Genomic DNA, 7,500 nt, shown 5'->3' with positions numbered 1-7,500 from the left:
CGCGTCTGCAGACGCGTCTCTAAGTCCAGTGTGATGCGCTAATAAGTAAAGATAAGTTTTATACCCACAAACCTAATAAACAACATGAACATGATCGAATGGACTTTAAGATAACATTTAACCTTTTTGGCCAGACTCTGAACAAGAGTGTATCTGCAGATGCACACCATATACAAACAGATTTGTACTGTACTGTATAATTAATGCAAAACCCTAATAAATAACACATATAAATAATATATTATTATAATTTTAGTTTTTGTCCCTTTTTCTTGCATTGTTGCTTAATTGCACCTCATATTTAAAAAAACTTTTTATATGCATATTATATGCATAAGGCATATAATAATAACTTTAAAGACCTAGACTTAATCCAGTACAATAATTGTTTTGTTTTTTTCTGCAGTTTGAAATGAATGTGAAGACTGCTCATGGAGAACACGAGTATGTTGCACAATACATGGTGTACAGACTGGCTCATATTGCAGGATAAGAATAAAAATTAAAATGCTTAAAGAACCAAAATACCAAATGCATTAAGTCTAATTATCTATGAAAATATGTTTACAGGTGGCTACAAAAGCACCCAGTGATATAAATGTAGAAGATATCAGCAAGTCCTGCCATTTAAAAGTTCATATGCAGAAGCACAACGGAAAAAACTGACCAACAGGTACATTGACCAGTCAGGCATTCTGTTAAAAGTTGTCATAAAGTGTTTAATTTGTGTGATTACTTAAGGGAGCCCAATAAAAATAAATATTTAAAATTTGTACAGACGCCCAGCATTGCAGCTAGAGCCGTGGTGGAGGACGACTCCCAATCCTCTGTCCTGTCCAAGATTCTAAGATCCAAGATGAATGATGCTTCTGTTTTAAACAGCACTCCTCTACAGGTACATGCACATCCACATCATCACTTTAAGTTAAAACTACAGGCTCTCTTTTGTCATATATTTTAGTATTTTGGGGTTTTAATTAATTAAAAGAATGTAATAAGTTAATTGTGATGATAATCTAGTAAGAATAATTGTTTATTGTGATGTATCTACAAGGTAGGTTCTAGGGGAACATATAGGGCAGATTTTAACTTTCACAGGGATTTTTGTCTTGTATAATTATCACTTTATTCTGAACACTTACGGCGTCCCCACAACACACCTTCAGTTAGTTTCTGAGTACAAACTGTGTGTAGAAACTGACTTGGTCCCCACAATGACTGTAACATTGTGTGTGTGAAAGGTCCCCGCAAAGCCTGTTTTATTTAATATGTGTGAACACAGACTGCTTGACTGGGCAAAAGATAATTTTTTTATTATTATAAAATTATTTTCTAAAGTCTGGTGCATGTTTTTTGATATAGTTATTTTAAATTGTGTTTACAGACACCCAGCATTGCAGCTAGAGCCGTGGTGGAGGACGACTCCCAATCCTCTATCCTGTCCAAGACTCAGATGGATGATGCTTCTGTTTCAAACAGCACTCCTCAACAGGTACATGCATGTCCACTACTTGACTTTTAGTTTTACAGCCTCTCTTTTGTCATATATTTTAGTATTTTGGGTTTTTAGTCAGTAAAAAGAATGTAATAAGTTAATTGTGATGTAAATCTAGCAAGAATAATTGTTTATTTTGATGTATCTACAAGGTAAGTTCTAGTGGAACATTTAGGGCAGATTTTAACTTTCACAGGGATTTTTGTCTTGTATAATTATCACTTTATTCTGAACACTTACGACGTCCCCACAACACACCTTCAGTTAGTGTATGAGTAGAAACTGTGTGTAGAAACTGAACTAAACTGGTCCCCACAATGACTGTAACATTGTGTGTGTGAAAGGTCCCCACAAGGAATGGTAACATTGTGTGTGTGAAAGGTCCTTTCACACACACACACACACAATGTTACAGTCATTGTGGGGACCTGTTACATACACGCACAATGTTATAGTTACTTGTGGGGACCTTTCACACACACAATGTAATAGTCACTTGTGGGGACCTTTCACACACACAATGTTATAGTCATTGTGGGGACCAGTTTAGTTCAGTTTCTACACACAGTTTCTACTCATACACTAACTGAAGGTGTGTTGTGGGGACGCCGTAAGTGTTCAGAATAAAATGATAATTATCCAAGAAAAAAATCACTGTGAAAGTTAAAATCTGCCCTATATGTTCCCCTTGAACTTACCTTGTAGATACATCACAATAAACAATTATTCTTGCTAGATTATCATCACAATTAACTTATTACATTCTTTTAATTAACTAAAAACCCAAAATACAAAAACATGACAAAAAAGTACTTGTGTATTTGAGATCATCAAACATACAGTGGGGCCAAAAAGTATTTAGTCAGCCACTGATTGTGCAGGTTCTCCTACTTAGAAAGATGAGAGAGGTTTGTACTTTTCATCATAGGTACACTTCAACTATGAGAGACAAAATTAGAAAAAAAAATCCAGGAAATCACATTGTAGGATTTTTAAAGAATTTATTCGTAAATTATGGTGGAAAATAAGTATTTGGTCAATAACAAACAAGCAAGATTTCTGGCTCTCACAGACCTGTAACTTCTTCTTTAAGAAGCTCTTCTGTCCTCCACTCGTTACCTGTATTACCGGTTTGACCTCGTTATCTGTATAAAAGACACCTGTCCACAGCCTCAAACAGTCAGACTCCAAACTCAACCATGGCCAAGACCAAAGAGCTGTCGAAGGACACCAGGAAGAAAATTGTAGACCTGCACCAGGCTGGGAAGAGTGAATCTACAATAGGCAAGCAGGTTGGTGTGAATAAATCAACTGTGGGAGCAACTGTAAGAAAATGGAAGACATACAAGACCATTGATAATCTCCCTCGATCCCGTGGGGTCAAAATGATCATGAGAACGGTGAGCAAAAATCCCAGAACTACACGGAGGGACCTGATGAATGACCTGCAGAGAGCTGGGACCAAAGTAACAAAGGCTACCATCAGTAACACACTACGCCGAGAGGGACTCAAATCCTGCAGTGCCAGGCGTGCCCCCCTGCTTAAGCCAGTACATGTCCAGGCCCGTCTGAAGTTTGCCAGAGAGCATATGGATGATCCAGAAGAGGATTGGGAGAATATCATGTGGTCAGATGAAACCAAAATGGAACTTTTTGGTAAAAACTCAACTCGTCGTGTTTGGAGGAAGAAGAATGCTGAGTTGCATCCCAAGAACACCATACCTACTGTGAAGCATGGGGGTGGAAACATCGTGCTTTGGGGCTGTTTTTCTGCAAAGGGGACAGGACGACTGATCCGTGTTAAGGGAAGAATGAACGGGGCCATGTATCGTGAGATTTTAAGCCAAAACCTCCTTCCATCAGTGAGAGCATTGAAGATGGAACATGGCTGGGTCTTCCAGCATGACAATGATCCCAAACACACCGCTCGGGCAACGAAGGAGTGGCTCCGTAAAAAGCATTTCAAGGTCCTGGAGTGGCCTAGCCAGTCTCCAGACCTCAACCCCATAGAAAATGTGTGGAGTCCGTGTTGCCCAGCGACAGCCCCAAAACATCACTGCTCTAGAGGAGATCTGCATGGAGGAATGGGCCAAAATACCAGCTACAGTGTGTGCAAACCTGGTAAAGACTTACAGGAAACGTTTGACCTCTGTCATTGCCAACAAAGGTTATGTTACAAAGTATTGAGTTGAACTTTTGTTATTGACCAAATACTTATTTTCCACCATAATTTACAAATAAATTCTTAAAAAATCCTACAATGTGATTTCCTGGATTTTTTTTTTCATTTTGTCTCTCATAGTTGAAGTGTAGCTATGATGAAAATTACAGACCTCTCTCATTTGTCTAAGTAGGAGAACCTGCGCAATCAGTGGCTGACTAAATACTTTTTGGCCCCACTGTATATGTAAATTTACTGATAAATTAAGTTTTAAATTTAGGATTAAGTATTAAAGTTTTTCTTATTATGATTTCTTGTTTTGTAAATGAAAGACACAAATCTTGACAATTCCAGTGAGCTATTTGATTCTTCATCAGAAAGTGCAGATGATTACATACCTGATACGACTTGTGATAGTGACATTGACACTAGCCTTAAACCAAACCAAAAAACAAAGCACAATACACTGGATGTCTCTGGCTCAGAGAGTTCCACTGTCTGTGACTCCACAACATCAGACAAAATGACCTTTGACGGGCACAGCTTTACACCTGAAGCCACTGGAGCAGAAGAAGAACTTGGTTCAAGTAAGAACATAAATGATCTAATAGTTGTTAGCGCAAGTCAAAAAAGAGGTGGACGAAGAGTGTACAACAAAAAACATTACTGCTTGTATTGCTCTAAGCCGTATGCCAAGATGGCAAGGCACCTCGAACATGTGCATGAAAATGAACCCGATGTGGCCAAAGCTCTTAAGCTTTCCAAAGGGTTTCAGGGAGAGGAAGAAACAGCTAGATTATATTCACAACAGAGGACACTACGCTCACGATGCTGCAGTTATGGAGTCAGGACAGGGGAAACTTGATGTTGGGCAGCACTTGTTAAACAAAAGGGGAAATTAGACAAGAATCAACAGTATGTGAGAGAGCAGATGCGAGAAATGGGAAGGCTGGTTCACAATGCCAGAAAAGTCACCACCTTAAAGAAAATGGAAGATCTTATGAATCCAAAAAATTACATGGAGACAGTCAAAACTGTCAAGTTGACATGTGGGTATGACAGTGAAACAAACAAGTTTTTGACCCCATCATTAGCAAACAAACTTGGAAATATCCTGATTAAAGTAAGCAAACTTTTAAAAGCTCAAGGTTTCATCTCAAACAACCAACATCTTGTGAAGAATGCCAGTGAGTTGTAAGACATCCATCGGGAAAAGTAGAATGAGCTAATATCAGCCACGGCATTGAGGAACATAAGGTAAGCAAAGTGGAACGTACCGACTCTCATGCCTTTTACTGAAGACATCCAAAAAATGCATGCATATCTCAGTCAAGTACAAGATGAGTGGTACATTTCACTCTCGGAAAGTCCCTCTGCAAAAGCCTGGATGGAGCTGAATAAGGTGTGCCTGGCTCAGGTTATTCTCTTCTCAGGGAAGGAGAAGTTGCCAGCATGCTCTTATCTGCATTTTTATCAAGAGACACTTCTGATCACCATGAGGATGTGGACTGGGCACTGTCTGAAGAGGAAAAAAAGCTCTGCAGACACTTCTCAAGGATTGTCGTCGGGGGGAAACGTGGTCGCCCAGTTCCAATTCTTCTGACTCCAAAAATGTTTTGTGCATTAGAGATCCTTGTTAATAGACAATGGTTATATGTTTGCAAGACCAGAAGCTATGACACATTTCAGAGGATCAGACCGTCTCTGTGGCTTTGCAAAGGTGTGTGGTGCAAAGAGTCCCACTGACATCTACCAAACTGAGAAAGCATGCTGCAACCCTTTCAACTGTGCTAAACATGATAGACACAGAAATGGACCAGCTTGCCAATTTTCTTGGACATGACATAAGAATCCATCGTGAGTTCTATCGACTGCCTGAGAAGACCCTACAGCTCGCCAAGATCAGCAAAGTTTTTCAATGCCGTGGCTGATATCAGCTCATTCTACTTTTCCCGATGGATGTCTTGAAACTCACTGGCATTCTTCACAAGATGTTGGTTGTTTGAGATGAAACCTTGAGCTTTTAAAAGTTTGCTTACTTTAACCAGGATATTTCCAAGTTTGTTTGCTAATGATAGGGTCAAAAACTTGTTTGTTTCACTGTCATACCCACATGTCAACTTGACAGCTTTGACTCTCTCCATGTAATTTTTTGGATTCATAAGGTCTTCCATTTTTTTTAAGGTGGTGACTTTTCTGGCATTGTGAACCAGCCTTCCCATTTCTCGCATCTGCTCTCACACATACTGTTAAAAGTATGTGAAGTCATTTCCCAATGTTTCTTTACATGGTTGTGTAAAGGGCACAAGTTTCCCCTGTCCTGACTCCATAACTGCAGCATTGTGAGTGTAGTTTCCTCTGTTGAGAATATAATCTAGCTGTTTCTTCCTCTCCCTGAAACCCTTTGGAAAGCTGTGCCTGTCAGAGGTCATTTTGTCTGATGATGTCGAGTCACAGACAGTGGAACTCACTGAGCCAGAGACATCCAGTGTATATCAAAAGATCAGCAAAGTTCTAATGGCTCTTGAGCAAGGAAGATTAGCTGAGTTTCATGGCAAGAACTTGGATAAAATTGGGCTAGATCCTGATGGTATATTATTTTATTTTACTTTTTGTATTTGGTTTTTGCTTTCTTGCTTTTGTTGAAGTCCCAGTGAATAAAGGGTTTAAGTACTGTTTGATTACTTAGCTAACTAATGCCTGTGTGTATTCTACAGACTGTAAGTGAGGGGGATAAATTGTCGTCATTATAGTGTGTTTTTATAGAATGTAAATATTATTAGGGGGCATATGGACTTGGGACTGGGACTTATGTGTGGGAAGCCACAGTGTTGTTAAAAATATAACTCATGGTGTAACCTAATCAAACAGTGTAACACAGTGTCAGTCTTACTTACAAGAAACAGACCCACTTTGAAACATTAAACACTAAAGCCAGTAGCCTGCTCAGGTAGGACAATTGCAGACAAATTAAAGCAGGAAAAATGGTCAGGGTCAGAGCATCTCCAAAACAGCAGGTTTGGGGTGTAACAGTATGCAGTGGTTAGTACTTGAGTCTGGTCCATGGTAGACCATGGAGTGTTCATGGTAGAATCAAGTAATTTCGAGGGTTTACTTTCTTACTGTACTCTTGTAAAAAGGTGGTGGGATGTATTAAGCCGCAGTCAAAGTCAGTTCTCGAAGGTGATGTTTTGGCAGCAGGAAAAATGGGCAACAGTAAGGAACTGTGTGACTTTGACAAGGACCAAATTGTGATGTCTGTGATGCATCTCCAAAACAGCAGGTCTTGTGGGTTGTTCCCAGTAAACAGTGGTTAGTACCTACCAAAAATGGTCCACAGTAGGCTTGGTGTCAGGGTCATGTGCACCCAAGGCTCATTGGTCTTGTGTAGTTTATGTTTCGATGGGTCAGAGCTATACAGGTGTCACTAGTGGGACTTACATAATATTAGGCGGGTTTTAATTTTATGGCTGATCTGTGTATTTATAGCTATTATGAGAATTTGATCCTAATAATCTTTGTCTATGGCAGAATGGACAAACAGTGCAAAGGTAAAACTGCCCATAAGAAGAAAACACCTTGGCTGCAGACAGAGGTGCAGGCGGTGGAATGGCACACGAATCGCTTCATCACATCTTGTATCGTACCAGCACAGCGAGACTGTGAGAAGTGTTTAAGGGCTGAACCAGAAGCTCCTAAGAACCGTGACTGGCAAAATCTGAAATTCTATGTTTATAATCGTATTACGGCCTACAAAAGAAAATTGCAATACAGATAGTTTAAAGATCATTGAGTCTCTGGTATGGCAGTTTTTGTTTACATTCACATGTTCTGATATTGCAGT

The 7,500-nt window shown here is 39.5% G+C and overlaps 1 long non-coding RNA gene and 2 pseudogenes across 3 annotated transcripts in view; 1 reads left to right on the top strand and 2 right to left on the bottom strand.

The window, feature by feature from the left end:
• LOC134300135 (uncharacterized) overlaps positions 1-7,445 on the top strand; it is an 8,381-nt gene extending 936 nt beyond the window's left edge. For all 3 annotated transcript variants that reach the window (XR_010007311.1, XR_010007309.1, XR_010007310.1), the window contains exons 2-6: positions 407-444; positions 571-673; positions 779-895; positions 1,385-1,492; positions 7,188-7,445. This is a non-coding gene — a long non-coding RNA (uncharacterized LOC134300135). The remainder of the gene's footprint in view (positions 1-406; positions 445-570; positions 674-778; positions 896-1,384; positions 1,493-7,187) is intronic.
• LOC134303139 (GTPase IMAP family member 9-like) overlaps positions 1-7,500 on the bottom strand; it is a 236,769-nt pseudogene that overhangs the window by 197,388 nt on the left and 31,881 nt on the right.
• The window catches only part of LOC134300589 (NACHT, LRR and PYD domains-containing protein 12-like), a 41,073-nt pseudogene that overhangs the window by 16,866 nt on the left and 16,707 nt on the right, over positions 1-7,500 (bottom strand).

This window comes from Trichomycterus rosablanca, chromosome 2, assembly GCF_030014385.1.
Source record: "Trichomycterus rosablanca isolate fTriRos1 chromosome 2, fTriRos1.hap1, whole genome shotgun sequence".
NCBI lineage: Eukaryota > Metazoa > Chordata > Actinopteri > Siluriformes > Trichomycteridae > Trichomycterus > Trichomycterus rosablanca.
This window is presented reverse-complemented; position numbering and strand designations above follow the sequence as displayed.